Here is a 17,629-nt window from a genome sequence, read left to right as displayed (position 1 = left end):
TACTTGTTTCCCCCACTTCCTCTTCTCCGGGGAACCACCAAGAATTGATCGAGGTCACCCATGGGAATCACCCACGCAACAATTTCCCCTCTGGACTAATGAGGATCATGCACCCACTACATACCATATTTTACAAAACAGGGACACTTGTGTGGGAGCGGTTACTGAGGCGCTGAACAGCATAGGGTGAGGATGTATATATTTGTTAATAACAAATGATCTTAAGTCACATTACTTGAGCTCTATTTGTTAATAGTAATATATCGTGAGACCAGCAGAGGCTACACCCTTCAGCAGACGCTACACCCTACCAGATATGTCACAATGTCGCGTCACTGTGTTGTATCGCGTCACGACATCGTGACACGACACGATGTGAAATTGACTCTTAGCTCGCGTAATTGGGTACATTGTGGAAAATATGTAAAACTGAGAGTACTTACATATTATCTGTCTGGGTGTGGTGTCAGGTAGTGCCTCAAAATATTAAACAAATAGACCTGGCGTGACGTAATTTGTTATAAACAGAGACACTATCTCTACCTATACTACAGAGTGCCTCAACTTATACAATAGGAAAATGGGTGAAAAATACGTAAACAGGGGAGACAATGAAAAATACTGAAAAGTATGTAAATATGAGAGCAGTTGCTTGTGTCCCCAGTATGAAAATTAACACAGACATATCCTCTCCCTATGCTCTTCAGCTCCTGTGTAATTCCTCCCTCATGTGTGTCCCAGTTATAAAAGATTAAAGTGTAGAGCGGGTGCATGATCCTCGTTCGTCCACTGGGGAGGGGAGGGTGTTGGCGCTATTTGTACGGCGCAAGACACCATTTCCTGGGAGATTCCCCTGGGTGACCTTTATGAATTCCCGTTAGTTCACCGGGGGAGAGGGGGTGGGGAAACAAGGAGCCCATGTATGTAACCCGACACTGGATGTGTAATATGATACCCCCTTATCCAAGGTACGTGCCCGTACTGGCAGTAGATACCTACTTATCGGTTATCTACTGCCTTCGTAATGGTGTTACTGAGATGACGCCCCCCCCCCCCCCCCCCAACTCCGAATCCCACCCAAGAATATTTTAGCAAACTTCTCAGCTAACTTTCGGAGAATAGAGAAACATGAATGACAAGAAATTCTCGAAAATTTACAAGAGTGTTTAACGCAGGGTGCTTTTCAGTCTCTTGTCCGCGTTGGTAGGCTTGTGTCCTGACCGCCCGGCGAGAACATTCCATTCATAGGCTGGCTGTAGCTACTGGCGACAACAAATATTCCACGCGCGATAATCCTCATGTGGGGGCCAGTGAACCACAGTAAACTGATGTGGGTGTCCGGCATTCTCTTAATTTGCCCGTAAAATTTCAGTTTACATTTCTTCGTGTCATTTACCATGTTAGATATCTGTTTGGTCTCTTGTTTTTTCTGTAATCTGTAGCATCCTCCTCTCTTGTTGGGCCTAAGATTTTGCACATGGTTTTTCTCTCTTGTTCCTTATTATTTTCTAGTGTACCATACCGATCCATGACCAACGTTTCTGTGCATATAAGGTGTGAAAGTGTTGCGAGGTTTCGTTTTTACATTACATGATAGGCATGTTTTGTTGTACGTGTTTACTGTGCTCCAAAATGCTCTAGCCATCTTTTGATTTCTCTGCTCGTGAGCTGCTTTCTCTATCCCAATTGCCTTATCTGTCCATGATATCTGAGTCTGAGAACTAATTTATCTCACTATATATTGTCGTTATCTTTTTTAATGTATGTTTTTGGTTTGACACGTATTCCGTTTTCTCGTAGGAGATCTGTAGTCCGACCTTCTCAGCCTTCTCTTTCGGGATCTCGACTCTCTTTATCGAACTTTGTTTTATCAGTGAGTACTGGCAGAACATCAAGCACTCTATGCCCAATATCTAGTTCTTAGGTTTTTCTTCCTAGCCTCATTGATTTATAAAGTCCCTATATCTTTAATTTATGTTCCCATTCCCTGACAACTTTGTGTAGAAGTATATTGAGAAATAGTGGTGAAATACCATCACCCCAATCTCGAAGGACTCCGATAACTCATTTTTGTTAGTGCCTGTCTTCTCGTCGAGACCCCTCTCTTCCAGTTCTTAGATTATCGATCGTCTGTAGACAGAGTCATATGTCTTTTTGAAAATATACACAGGTGCACACTGTCTCCCTGCTCCTCATTACTTCAGATCTCAGGATTGTCTTTAAATTGAGTGTCTGTACGGTACAGGATCTTCTCGGTCTGAAGGCCTGCTTAATATTCTCCAGTCTAGTTTTCAGTTGGAACTGTACCCTATCAAGCAGTCATAGTGATGGAATTTTATATGTGACGCACAGTAAAGCTATCACTCTGTAATTGTTAACATTGATCCTATCCCCTTATTATGCTGATGGTGTGTAAAGGTGCAATTCCAGGCTTTTGGTATTGCTTCAGTCTTTCATACGTTGTGTGTGATATTTCTCATTTCTCTGATGGAATTCAGCCCAGTTACCTGTATTAGATGAACTATGACACCATCTTCTCCCGCTGTTCCACCGTTTTTCGATTTCATGGTTTGTCTCTTGATCGCCAATTAGTCTGATACTTCTGACTCACTTTTCTAGATCTCTTGGCTCTTTGGGAATCTCTCAACCGGTGTAGGTTAATTCAGTCTTTCACGGAAATATTTCGCCAGTGTCTCGCAGTTCTCTTTGTTCTTTAGTGCCAATTCTCCATCCTCTTTTCTGAAACATAGAATTTGTGGATGGTATCCTAAAAGTCTGGTTTTACATGCTCTGTAGAAGTCTCTCGCGTAACAGTTTCGAAAATTGTCTTCCATTCCTTTTAAACGGTCGTTTTCGTATTCTCTTTTATCCCTCCTCATGTCTCTTGTCGTTTGCTTACTCACCTCTACGTACACTGCTGAGTTAATTTCTGCTTTGTCGCTGTTCCACTTGATGTATGCTATTTTCTGTTCTCAAATGGTTTATCGAATGTGTCATTCCACGATTAATGTATCTTCTTCTGGATTAGAGAATTTTTTTTTTCGATTTACTTATTATATTCTTTTTAAATTTTTCCGATGTCGCAGCTATTTCTTCCTCACATTCCTTTTTGATCTTTGATGATTCTGTCATACCTAATTTTGGTGTCAGCATGGTATTCACGACTTTTCCGTGGTTCTTGTGTGTAATTGCTCCTTAGGCGATCTGGTGTTCTCCTAAGGTTTTCTTGATCTCTTTCCTGAGGTGAATCGACATTATCTTCATATTGTGTTGATAATATAGCTCGACCAGTCTCTGATCATTCTTGTTAGTTAATCTGTGTCCTGCGTCTTGTCCTACCGTTCCTCTAAACACCTTTTCTCTGCCTAATTAAGAGTTTAAGTCACCTAAAAGAATTTTAACTTCTCCTTTAGGGATATTTCTCATAGTTATCTCTGCTTCATCCCAGTATTTAGTAACTCCTCTGTCCCTCATGTTATCATAGTTTACTTGTGCTTGTGCCTTGACCATCGTGTACGTTTTATTAGCATGTTTGATCATCATCATCATCATCCTCTATTGTTTACTGGTTTCGCTTCCGTTACTGACCCGAGGATCCTCTTGTTGACTGCAAAAGCCATTCCCAGAAACGGAGCTCCTTTGTCTATTTTCCTTCCTATTTTATTCCTGAACAGTCCTTGGCTACCGAAGTCTATAGTGTTGCCATCTATTATTTTTTTTTATCGTCGTCAGCATATTAAAAGAGGGGATGATAAGTTAAATCGGATTTTTTTGGGGGGGTGGGGGAGAAGAAATATAAGAACTGTGAATCTCCCCCCCCCCCTTTCCTCTCCTGCAAAGAACCCAGGATTCGTACCAGTCTTCGGATTGAGGCCAGTTTTACTTACCACTCTCACCTTTCATTCAGCAGCTAAATTAGTGTAACTTACTTTTGTTCAGCGGTGTCAGTAACGTCGCCGTAGTAGAAAAACGAATACGCCGGGTTCAGTCACTATTTGTGCCTTTTCTTTCAATGCAATATTCATTTCGAGCCCTGAGGGCACACCTCAAGGCGCCTCATCAGTTTTTCAGCAATTTCAGATATTTTTTTCCTGTAAAAGTCACTTTTTAACAGTTATAGCCATTTCCAGTGGCAAGCTATCCAGGAACACATGATCTATGAAATGGCGAGGAGATGACAGGCGCTTATACAGCCGGAAAATGGTGGTCATGAATCATTTTACAAAGTAAATCACATCTGAGGGATCGGAACTCAAACCCACGACTTTTGCCCTTCGCAGGCAAGTGGTCTACCAACTGAGCTACCTGAGCACGAGCCGTCGTGTTTGGGTAGCTCAGTTGGTAGACCAAGTGCCCGCGCAGGGCAGCGACCCCAAGTTAGAGTCCTGGTCCGACTAGGAAGTATCATATCAGTGTAGACTCCGCTGGAGAGCGAAAAACTCCTTCTGAACTCTCTAACTTGTTTAAATTTTGTGAAATGTGCTTTGAAGCTAAAAGTGTTGGTATGCCTGCAAATACACTGAGGGGAAAGAATCGCAAAACCAAGGAGGGGTTGTACTTAGACGTGTTTCTACGTCTGAAACGTATCAACTACAATTTCGTAACAGTAGCATTAAAGTGCACTGTGTGTGTGTGTGTGTTGTAATTAGCGTAAATTAGTTAACGTTAGATTAAGTAGTGTGTAAGCCTAGGGACCAATGACTTCAGCAGTTTGGTGCCATAGGAACTTACAACCAAATCAACACCTCACCGAGTTTGAGCGACGTCGTGTAATAGCGTTACGAGAAGCTGGATGTTCCTTCTGCGGTACAGCAGAAATACGTGGCAGGAAGGTACCCACTGTACATGATTGTTGATAGCGGAGGTCACGATAATGTGCGGTCGCACGACGACTAGGCCCCGGACAACAACGTAGCACTACCGAAAGGGAACCATCGTGTTGGGCGTATGGGTATGGCACGCAGTACTGCATTTGCAGCACCACAGTGACACAACGAACTGTTACAAATCGGTTACTTCAGGTACAGCTCCGAGCCAGACTCCCTGTACTGTTCATTCCACTGATCCCTAACCACGCCATTTGCGATTTCATTGGTGTCAAGCGAGAGCTTATTGTAGGACAGGGTAGATGTCTTATGTTCTCTGACGAAAGCTGGTTCTGCCTCGGTTACAGTGATGGCCATGTGTTTGTTAGGAGGAGGCCAGTTAAGGTCTGCAAGCGACCTGTCTGCGTCCTAGACACTTCACTTACACTTGGAGTTACCGTCTGGAGTGCGATTTTATGACAGCAGGAGCATTCTCGTGGACACCCCATGCATCCTGAATGCTAATTTGTACGTCAATCTGGTGATTCGAGCTGTTGGTCTGCCATTCATTAGCATCATTACAGGGGATGTTTTCCAACAGGATAACGCTTGCTGAACAACCGCTTTTCTAATCCAACATGATCTACGGAGTGTCGACATGTTGCCTAGGCCTGCTCGATCAACAACCTGCCTCCAATCGAGAAAATATGGGACACCATCGGAACACAACCTTAGCGTAATCCAGAAGCAGTATTAACGGTGCCTGTATTGACAGACGAAGTCCAACAGGCATGGAACTCCAACCCACAATCTGACATCCGGCACCTGTACAACACAACGCTTGCACTTCTGCCTGCATGTATTCAACATTCTGGCACTTGCACCAGTTATTAATGTACGAGTATTTCACATTTGAAATGGCTTACACGCGCTTAAATTAACTTGCGATCTTGCAATAGGTTAGCTACGCAAATGTTTTCCCGAAATTTTTTTACCCTATATCAATAATATTTTGTTACTGCGGTTTATTTTCGTCAGTGTCTGTTTATACTTCCTGTACCTAAAGACTGCTGGAAACAGTGTGAAATTCCATTTCTTGTCATCGTTCTGTAAAAATTTTTGCTGCTTTACAGCAGAGCATATAAGTTTTAATGTACTTGAGTACGGTTAACAGGAGCAATGATAATCTGATTTTTAGAATAATTTAAGGTGATGTGAAGGTGAGCCCTAGGGCTCGAAATGCATCGTGCACTGAATTAAAAATCGCACCAGTGAATGTGTCAATTAGTGTCGTTACGTCGTTATTGTTCTGAACGTGCAATATCAAATTGTAAAATGGTTTACTGCTGTCTCTAACTGACAGCGCAGCCCTTGTGCTTGGCCCCAACTTCGTTCCTCAATCAGGATTAAAATTATCCGTACAGACAGTTTGGGCCGCTCACTACTGGGTTCACTACGTGACGTAGAAAGTAAAACATCCCGCATGTATGCTCGATCGCGTGAAAAACCGCCGCGTGGTTCAACAGCGCGGGGCGCGCGCCAGCAGCCTCGGCGCTGGCCGGCTGGCGGCGGTAACTTGTTGAGCCGGCGCGGCGCAGCGCGGGGAGTCTGGCGCGGCCTACACTGGCCGCCCTGCTGTCGGCGAGCCGCAATCGATGAGGTTGTTGCCCGCTTCCTGCGCCGCTGCTCCGCTCTCCCTAAAGCGCGATGGACCAGCGTAGCGCCGCTCGCCGCGGCGTCAATACCGACCAGCGGTCCGACCCAGCGACCAGCGCGGCCGAGGTGAGAGAGAGAGAGAGAGAGAGAGAGAGAGAGAGAGAGAGAGAGAGCTCGCGAAGCGGCGCCAAAGCAGACGAGGAGGGACAGAGAGAGAAAGCGAGGACAGGACAGAGGTAGGAGGGGAGGGGGAAGGGCCGGTGACGCCCAGCGTCGCTGGGCGCCCAGGGACGGGGGCATCCGGTGGCGCCACTCTGCCTCCCAAACTCTGGTATGATGCTCTGCTCAACCATTGCTGCCACTCCCACAATATCACACACTGTCTAAAAATTTGGATCTTTAAGAAACTAATAGTGTGAATGAATGTAGTTTACTGCCACACTCTTATTTTTACTTCTCAATGGCACAACACGTTTCTAGGACACGCTCACATCAGATACTTTTCATTAAAATGGTTTACACTGACGTGGATACTTTTACCTCTTGTGCCCTCGAGCCAGAACTATGTGCAACTGTCTCCATGTACACATAAAAACCTATCGATAACGACGTACCGTCTAAACATGCAGTCACTCAAAAGTAACAGTAAAGTAGTGACCAATGCAGTACACTATTTTCAGTGCTTAAGATAAATACACAGCTCAGTCTATACAAAAACAATGGAAACCGTTGAGACGATCCCAGTACTGTCCCCACTCCAATTAGAGGACACACGTTCATCTGAGTAACTTTAGACGACGTACCTTTTACGATTTCTACTGATGTACTAAATTTCAAACTCACGGAAACAATCCCCTTTAGAAGCCTTTCCTTAGTAGCAAAACAAATTAATTCCATTCTCGTGTAGTTCTGTAAACATGCTTTGCATACTGTAATACGGCAGAGATCACTGCCATAACCAATTTAATCTGTGTTAGAAGTTAAGACAGCAGCAACTACTTCCTTACCGTAAGTCGAAGTCATTACTGTAAACCAATGAGAGAGCGGTAAAAAATAAAATAAAATAAAATAAAAATAAAAAAACGCATGTTAACCTTAATACTTGCCGTTGATCATTTGGCAAGAAGTGCAGCCAGTGACATTTTTTCTGTTCGAAATGTTTACCCATTAAGTTGCTTTAAGTATCAGCAAGCTGCTAATGAAAGAGCTATTTTTACAGGACTACAGAGTAAACACTGTGATTATTTCTGCAAATTTGCTACCTTACATGCAACCTGTCATAGTGTGGTAACTACTTAACGAATAAACGAAAATTTCAAGAAAATAGTTGGTTCAGTTTATCCAACATGTAGGTTCACTACAAGAAATAGTAGCAGAGTTCAACTACGTCCACACCGGACACGGATAAAGTAAACAGTTGCTTCTTTCAAGGTCAATGACAAACTTTTCGTTTAGGAAACTTAAAAAATTCTAAAACTACTAGTTCTAATATGGGAGAAGTGAACGTTCTCTAGCATATCTGAGAAAGTGCTGATGGGAACTTCAACACTCAATCGTGTAGGGTCTCGTCTCTTACCCAGATCAGGAAAACGCCACACCGTCTTCCCCTCGTCGCTTCCTACCTAATTTAGATTACCAAATACCAGGAGAAGCGAAAACGCAAGCTGAAACATACCAGTAATTTAATACAACATGATACTCATCTTAAGTACCGTTAAATTTGTTCCAAATGGAATGATTACATCAACTAATGTCTCCGCGTACCATTAAATAATGCTTACATGTAGCGAAGACCGGGTACTGTCAGCTACAGGAATACACTACAAGACATGGCACACGTCTCAATAATACTTTTGCCCTGAAACATGGCCCGCGTTGCTACTGAAATTGCGCACTGTCTATTCATTCACACACAAAGAAGAGATACATTTTCAAATTAAGATTACTTTTCAATACGAAATGCTTTAATATATTACCTACTCTCTTGTCCGACAAAATAAATATGCATATGAATGTTATGATATTACGAGGATTACACTCTGTTCTAATATACTGTCTGACTGGAATTCCTGAACGTCTACATACTTCTATTTAAAAAAAAAAATAAAGATCACTGCGATAAGTGCAATGCGTTGCTAATACAACTGGTCTGTCAAAAAGAAATGGACGCAATTTTGAAACTTCTCAGAATTACTGAATATTTAGTACCTAAAATTAAGAAGATGCTATTTCAATCACCTATAAATACAGGGTGATTCAAAAAGAATACCACAACTTTAAAAATGTGTATTTAATGAAAGAAACATAATATAACCTTCTGTTATACATCATTACAAAGAGTATTTAAAAAGGTTTGTTTTCACTCAAAAACAAGTTCAGTGATGTTCAATATGGCCCCCTCCAGACACTCGAGCAATATCAACCCGATACTCCAACTCGTTCCACACTCTCTGTAGCATATCAGGCGTAACAGTTTGGATAGCTGCTGTTATTTCTCGTTTCAAATCATCAATGGTGGCTGGGAGAGGTGGCCGAAACACCATATCCTTAACATACCCCCATAAGAAAAAATCGCAGGGGGTAAGATCAGGGCTTCTTGGAGGCCAGTGATGAAGCGCTCTGTCACGGGCTGCCTGGCGGCCGATCCATCGCCTCGGGTAGTTGACGTTCAGGTAGTTACGGACAGATAAGTGCCAATGTGGTTGCGCTCCATCCTGCTGAAATATGAATTTGCAGCTCTCTGCTAGCTCTGCGAGTCGATTTTCCTGGGCTGCAAACAAATGATTGCTGGATGCGTGCTACATTTTCATCACTCGTTCTCGGCCGTCCAGAACTTTTCCCTTTGCACAAACACCCATTCTCTGTAAACTGTTTATACCAACGTTTAATACACCACCTACCAGGAGGTTTAACACCATACTTCGTTCGAAATGCACGCTGAACAACTGTCGTCGATTCACTTCTGCCGTACTCAATAACACAAAAAGCTTTCTGTTGAGCGGTCGCCATCTTAGCATCAACTGACGCTGACGCCTAGTCAACAGCGCCTCAAGCGAACAAATGTACAACTAAATGAAACTTTATAGCTCCCTTAATTCGCCGACAGATAGTGCTTAGCTCTGCCTTTTGTCGTTGCAGAGTTTTAAATTCCTAAAGTTGTGGTATTCTTTTTGAATCACCCTGTAATTTTGGCTGAGCAGAGGAATAATGTAAATAATCGGTCAACATGAATCTGAGGTAGCTACGTCGAATAATTTGGAGTGAACACCAACTATTTATGGAGCGTAGAACTCTGCTGTTATTTCAAAATAATAATAGAACAGCAATTATGATGTTTCAGCTAACAAATGAGAATCTCCGGGATACTATAAGGCCACGTACTATAGCAGAAAATATCATAAAATTTTAACAGGAACTTTCCGAATGCCATTTCCAATCGCATCAAGCTGGGGGGCATGGATTCGGAAGCCTGTCTCACTTTCAAAAGTATCTTGAGACAAACGAAGGCGACACAATGGTCAGTTCGGAAGATGTCGCTGACTCCCAGTCACGACAGCAGATCTAAATTTATAGCTACGCCTTTCCGGACCAGCTACACTAACAGGGACACAAGAAAAGTGCTCGCCTCCGATCTATTTCGGACCGTTCTAATTCTGTTCGTCTTGCTAACTACGCGCAACATTCGTGGGAGGTTGATCAACGTTAAATGACTGGTTCACTATATGGAACTTACACCGTACTCGGGACGATGAAGATGTTGGTAATTTCGATTTCGTCGTTCGGACTTCAGACAACTTGAGGACTGAAAACATAAGTCGATATCTAGCTCAGATTGCTGCCTCTCTCTTTGTATGTGTTAACTAGCGGCAGAACGTTTTCTGTAACATTCAAATAAACTTAAAAGTTTATATTAATATAGTTTCCTACAGACCCCCGGGAGGTTACAACAATCCACAAGTAAACTGAAGGGGATTAACAAGGAAGCGAGTAAGACAGATTAGGGTTTCAAGTACTGTCGAAAACAAAGTCATTTGAGGAGGAGCATACGCTCGGATTGGAAAGGAATTCGGCTGTGTCCTTTTCAATGGATTCAGCTCGGCATTCATCTCAACTGAATAGCGTTAACCAAGAAAAATTTTAAAGTTTGGTGGGCTGACGGGAATCTGAACCCCGTTCAAGACTGTGAAACCAGAGTACTGTCCACTACGCCGCTTCCTTCGTTGAAGGCTACTGAACAGCTCTGCTAACATGTAGTTGCATATGACGAAGGGCTAGTAATTAAACTAAGTAACCGGACATATCATCTGACACGGGAAAGACCAATATCGTTAATCTGCCTCTGGATGTCACTAATCAGACGAATACATACATTTGTTATAATAATCTCGTAACCAGAATCTTTGGACATACTAAATATGATGCTAGCCAAGAAACATACTTTTTCTGGAATGCTTAATGGCTACATTATTAAGAGTACTGTAGGAATATTTACTGCCGCATTGAATACTTTCGCTGCTTTTAGGCTCGGGTTCCATACAGACTGGGTAAATCAGAGATAACGTCACGAAATCTTGTATCCTGGTGACAAGTGTCTAGCGCCAATGAAATGTACAGGGTGTGGTGCAATGTACAGGATACGGCGAAATAATATTATCCAGACTATTGGGCATCCAATCTTGACGGTTGTTTTGAAGATCACAGTGCTTTTCTATGCATTCTAAAACAGGAGGTGCCTATTGTCGACCTTTAATGTGTTTTACTCAGCCATTTTGGAGGGGGGAGGGGGGGGGCAGGGCTATAGTTTAATGTAGACTGAGCCATGGTAAAACGTGGCATTAACCATATACATTATTTGCATTATTTGATGCAAGTATTCGGGCACCTATTTATTGGACAATAATATGGTGTGTGTGTGTGTGTGTGTGTGTGTGTGTGTGTGTGTGTGTGTGTGTGTGTACACCCTTCGCCTTTATGACTGTCTGAACTCTGCTGGGGACACTTTCAGTGGCGCATCTGAATGTCTTGAGGGCTGGCAGATCGTTCTTCCTCAACCAGAGTAAGCGGTGTTGTTTGACGCTGGGATCTCTTGCATTCAGGTCGGGACTCCAAGCAGGCCAGGCCACTATAGAAGTGCTATTGTCCACAAAGCATTGCCTCACGGATGCTGCTTGATGACGGGATGGACTGTCAGGCTGGTACAAACAATCACGTCTCTGAACTAGTCCTCTACTGTGGGCAATACACAGTACGGTGAAGTATGTTCCTATCCTTCCACATAATATGAGATCACACTGTTAAGTTCTCTATCCATCCATCAACCCTATCTTCCATCTAATTACCAGAGGGTATAGCGTGATTCATCACTCCAAATCACTCGTTTCCAATCATCCACTGTCTAGTGGCGTTGCTCTTTACATCATCTCAAGCATCGCTTAGCAATGAATACAGAATTATGTGGTTTATGAGGAGCTGTTCGTGCATTTTACCCCTGTCTTTTTCGCTTCCTATGCACCATCGTTGTGCTAGTTGGACTAGTTGTAGCACTTTGGAATATACGACTGATTCCTTTCGCTTATTTTATACGATTTTAACAACAAACCTCTGCAATTCTAGATGGTCCCTGTACCTTGAGTTCTGCCTAGTCTTTGTTTTGTTATTGTCGTTGAATCACTTTTCCACTTGATCATCACATCTCCAACAGTCTACTTCCGCAGCTTTAGAAGGATTGAAATATCCCCGATGAATTTTTTACTCAGGTGATATTCAATGAACGGTCCAAGTTAGAAGTGACTGAGCTCTCCTGAGTGACCTATTCTGCTGTTGACTATTCTCTACGGACAACACAATATTCGTCGCCTCCTTGTATACCGGCGGATTCGCCTCTCGTGCCATCTAGTGGCCAATTCCGCGATACTTAGTGTAGTATGGCATCATTGGATGCAATATACTAGTTCATTAATGAAAGTTAAATAAAATAACACACTTTAAATCTTCTAAATGTGCTACATATTTCTTAGCTGAAGTTTCCACTGGTATATGATAATTTTCCGCACTAAACATTATCGTCGTCAGTGCATACAAAAGCTATTGGTTGCATAAATTTACTGAGGTAGAATCTCTCAGCATTACAGTTTTAACGTGTTTCCATAAAAAGTTCTCTAATGATGTGTGTGCAATAAACTATGAAATTAATAATGCTGCCAATAATAGAGCTGAAATGAGAGCAGTTCGTGGCATAACTGTTAATGTTTTCAGAATGAGTTTAAGCACGAAAAAAAGTCTCGTGGGCAGTTAACATTTTCTACTTCGGGACACCTACCACCACATTCAGCTAACACAAGAATACTTCGTAGCAAAGATTTTTAGGCATTGGATATCATATCGTTCAAGAACTGAATTTTGACGCTGCTTCAGTTCTGTGAATAAGCATGTCAGATTGGCCAACTCCAAGCTTCGGTGACCTGACGCTTGTGTAACACATGGAAGTACTCGTAACGCATCACCAATGTAAATGCTGCTCTCTACCACCACCACCACCACCACCACCACCACCACCAGTGTCTCACATTGGTAAAGAGCAATACTGAAGGGAGGAAAAGATTATATAATCGTTTTTTGTTAAAATGGTGTTAAACCATAAGACTTGAGAGATTTGTTTGTTAAAAGAGCAGAGCAGGAAAATTTTAGGTTAGTTTAGATACTACTGAGGCAGTAGTATACTACGGTGCGACCCTGCACTTCACGAAACATTTAAGGTAGCACCGCAAGTATCCTTTCTCAGATCAAATTGAGAGAATAATAAAGAAATCTCTCATTATATGAATGTACGTATATATCTAAGATTTATGAGCTTCATATACTTCCAAATGTGATGTAAAAAAGCTTATGCAAATTTAATTTGAGTTACACAGGAAATGACACTGTGTAAAAACTTCATCTCCACACTTAATCGAGTTTCACTCTTTCCATTCGTCTGTAGCGTTAGGCGTTTTTCTTTTGCCTTTATCCCACAACTATACGAGTTTGGTTCAAATGGCTCTGAGCACTATGGGACTTAACATCTGTGGTCATCAGTCCCTAAACCTAACTAACCTAAGGACATCACACACATCCATGCCCGAGGCAGGATTCGAACCTGCGACCGTAGCGGTCACATGGTTCCAGACTGAAGCGCCTAGAACCGCACGGCCACACCGGCCGGCATACGAGATTGGCATGGGTATTATGGGATTTGGGATTATTAATGTTAGAGGTTGGTCGGATGCCCTTCCTGTGGCCACCTCTTATGCCCCTGTACGGAATTTGTGTACCCCAACTGACTGCGTGTAGTGTGATCCATGTGAAAGTGGCCTAAAGTTTGCGGAACAGGTAACTGAGGCAGGACGTGAGTACAAGGCCGGTATTCAGCTAGTAGGATGTGGGAAACCGCCTAAATACCACCTCCAGGCTGGCCGACACACCCACCCTCTTCGTTAATCTAACGGGTAGATTCGATGTGGGGACGGGGCGCCTGCCAGGATCCTGGAAGCAGGGTGCTAAAACGCACGACTGTCCCGGCGGGTTAGTGTTTTTACTGTTAACAGTCTTTAAAACTCCACATTTCCATGAAGCATATTGAGAGTTATGAATTATTGAAGCACAAAGGTAATATGTCGCCCCTGTCGGTCTCTCAATTCTGAAGGCTGTGGAATAAAATACTTCATCTCTTCCAGTTGACCTCACCAAACAAACGAAGCGCAACTTCTCATCTGGACAGATTCAAGAAACGGAAAAATTATCTTCGAATGAAATGAAGTGGAGATACATGTTAAACGATATGATCCTTCCATGAAGTTGAACTACAACAATTCGCCGCTGATAGCACAGGTACGAAAAGTCTTTCATCTTCTGTAACTATAGATGTTGTATAAATAAATTTCAGGAACGTTTTCCTCTAACAAATGATATTATTGGGGAACGGCATATTAATATTAATTCCTGTATTAAAAAGCTTAGAGCGTGATGGAGTCTGTAGTGTTTTGACGTTTCACTTCAGGTTAAAGCATGCTGTTCTACGAAGTTTTACTGTGACTGCGTACATTTCACAGAAGTATTCAACTGTCCCTTTCTACAGCAAAAATATTAAGTTCCGAAAATCCTGTGCTGTACCTCAGAATTACTACTTAAACCTTTAAGACCTGTGTAGACATCTTGCAAATCGCTCGGGAAAGGTGTCTGGCATTTTATTTTGAATAATCGAAGATATTTAACATATGATATACGTCCAATCACAGTAACAGGAGTTGGACAGAAATATGGAAACGCCGCTAGAAATACATGCTTGATCATGAAGGCAGGAGCTATCGAAACATGCAGGTGTCGCTGTTGAGTTTGTCAACCAACGGCACCTGGGAATAATCGCAATACGTTGCAAGTGTCAGTCGTAGTCAGAAAAGTGTTCTTCGTAGCTGTGAGTGCTTCGTGTAGGAGCCAAGTTAACTCGAACGTGGGCAAATCGTTGACGCCCGTATAATGTGTGCTTCCGTAACCAATGTGGCCGAAGTGTTTGGTGTTTCAACAGGCATCTTATCGAAGATTTATTCCGCATACACGGAAAGCGGAAGATCATTATCAGCTAAGTAACAAGGCGGACGAAAGTGTGCGTTGAGCATCTTAATGGACTGTCATTGAAACGGATTGTGACGAAAAATAAGACGACGACAGCTGCAAAAGTCCCTGAAGAACTGAATGTCACACTAGCGAACCCCGTCGACACCAAAAGAACACGAAGGGTGCTCCGTAAGCGGGAAACGGAAGGACGAAGTGGAATTCCGAAACCACGTGACGCAAATGCCCGTAACAGGAGAACATGGTTTCCAAGTCATAGAACCTGACTATGGAGCAATGGAAGAAAATCATTCGGTTGGATGAGTCTTGTTTCACCCCGTTTCCAACTTCTGCCTGAGTTTACATCCCAAGAGTGAAACACGAAGGGGTTTCGGTGACGACCTGAGCAGCCACATCATGGTATTCCATGGGCCCCATAGTTACTCTGCAGGGTCGCGTTACAGCCAGGTTCATGTGACCATTCGGGGTGGCCAGGTCCGTCCCACAGTACAATGTTTTTTCCCCAAAGGTGATGCTATGTTCCAAGACAAGGCCCTGTGCACACAGATCGCATCGTCCAGGACTGGTTTTTTGAGCATAAGGATTAACCCTCGCGTCTCGCCTGGTCACCACAGTCAACAGATCTGAATATCATTTGAGCCTATTTCTGAGTAATGGGTGAGTGATTGATCTCCACCTCCATCATCGTTACCTGAACTTGCGATTATTTTAGAATAATACAAGATTCCCTTTGAAACCATATAGGACCTCTATTTATCGATTTCGAGAGGAATGGAACTCTTTTTGGATGCGAATCGTTCTCATACATCGTAATAGGCATGGTAATGTGATTTGTTTTCGTTGCTTCAATATGTTTGTCCACCCGTTGAATGTCTGCTTTCTGTTCGTGACGACATGACGGGAACTGGGTCAAATGGATATTATTGTAAAGAGCAGATTCAGCTGAAATGTTGAACTACAAAATTAACTGTGAATATCTCATGCAACGTATGGAGTCAACAGCGGAAGAAAGGAAGTTTAAGATTTAACGTCTTACCGACAACGATGTTTTAAGCGGCCGGGCACAAAATAGTATTGGGAAAAGGTGGAAACACGTCACTCTTGATGATATCATTCCGGCATTCGCGTGGAAATATTTAAGGGATCGCGGCAAACCGAAATCGAGGAAGCAGGACGGAGATTCGAAGACCACTCGTCGCAAATACAGATCAATTCAATGCCTTCATCACTACGCCAACTCGATCCATGTATCCGACTATCCATACCCAAATGCTAAGGACGACGACACGAAATGCAAAACTTTGCACGAAGTTGACTGCTGTATCCGTTAAAGCGACTCAAGTACATCAGAGTAAACAAATATTGAGTCGCGATGCAAGTATCACTGTTTAGCCAAATCATAAGTCTTACCGTAAAACGTCAGCCAACGGGACTGTTCGAAAGCCATATCAAATTCTTAAGGTGGCAGGGGTAAAATACAGGGAGCGAAAGGCTACTTACAATTTATACCGAAACCAGATGGCAGTTATAATAGTCGAGGGGTATGAAAGGGAAGCAGTGGTTGGGAAGGGAGTAAGACAGGGTTGTAGCCTCTCCCCGATGTTATTCAATCTGATTATTGAGCAAGCAGTAAAGGAAACAAAAGAAAAATTCAGAGCAGGAGTTAAAAACCATGGAGAAGAAATAAAAACTTCGAGGTTTGCCGATGACATTGCAATTCTGTCAGATACAGCAAAGGACCTGGAAGAGCAGTTGAACGGAATGGACAGTGTCTTGAAAGGAGGATATAAGATGGACATCAACAAAAGCAAAACGAGGATAATGGAATGTAGTCGAATTAAATCGGGTGATGCTGAGGGAATTAGATCAGGAAATGACACACTGAAAGTAGTAAATGAGTTTTGCTATTTAGGAGGCAAAATAACTGATGATGGTCGAAGTAGAGAAGATATAAAATGTAGGCTGGCAATGGCAAGGAAAGCGTTTCTGAAGAAGAGAAATTTGCTAACATCGAGTATAGATTTAAGTGTCAGGAAGTCATTTCTGAAAGTATTTGTATGGAGTGTAGCCATGTATGGAAGTGAAACGGACAATACATAGTTTGGACAAGAAGAGAATAGGAGCTTTCGAAATGTGGTGCTACAGAAGAATGCTGAAGATTAAATGGGTAGATCACATAACTAGTGAGGAGGTATTGAACAGAATTGGGGAGAAGAGCAGTTTGTGGCACAAGTTGACAAGAAGAAGGGACCGGTTGGTAGGACATGTTCTGAGGCATCAAGGGATCACCAATTTGGTACTGGAGGGCAGCGTGGAGGGTAAAAATCGTAGAGGGAGACCAAGAGATGAATACACTAAGCAGATTCAGAAGGATGTAGGTTGCAGTAAGTAGTGGGAGATGATGAAGCTTGCACAGGATAGAGTAGCATGGAGAGCTGCATCAAACCAGTCTCTGGACTGACGACCACCGCAACAACATCATCATCAATTTGAAAGAACAAGGTAGCACCGATACGACGATTCATTACGCACACAGCCTCTGTATCTTCCAAAGAGCTCCT

The 17,629-nt window shown here is 42.8% G+C and overlaps 1 protein-coding gene across 5 annotated transcripts in view; it reads right to left on the bottom strand.

Annotated features, from left to right (window-relative positions):
* LOC126253151 (serine/threonine-protein kinase tousled-like 2) overlaps positions 1-17,629 on the bottom strand; it is a 599,627-nt gene that overhangs the window by 298,140 nt on the left and 283,858 nt on the right. The window lies entirely within an intron of this gene.

The sequence above is a fragment of the Schistocerca nitens genome, chromosome 4 (genome assembly GCF_023898315.1).
Source record: "Schistocerca nitens isolate TAMUIC-IGC-003100 chromosome 4, iqSchNite1.1, whole genome shotgun sequence".
In the NCBI taxonomy this organism is placed as follows: domain Eukaryota; kingdom Metazoa; phylum Arthropoda; class Insecta; order Orthoptera; family Acrididae; genus Schistocerca; species Schistocerca nitens.
Note: the sequence above shows the minus strand (reverse complement) of the source record. Positions and strands in the feature narration are given on the sequence as shown.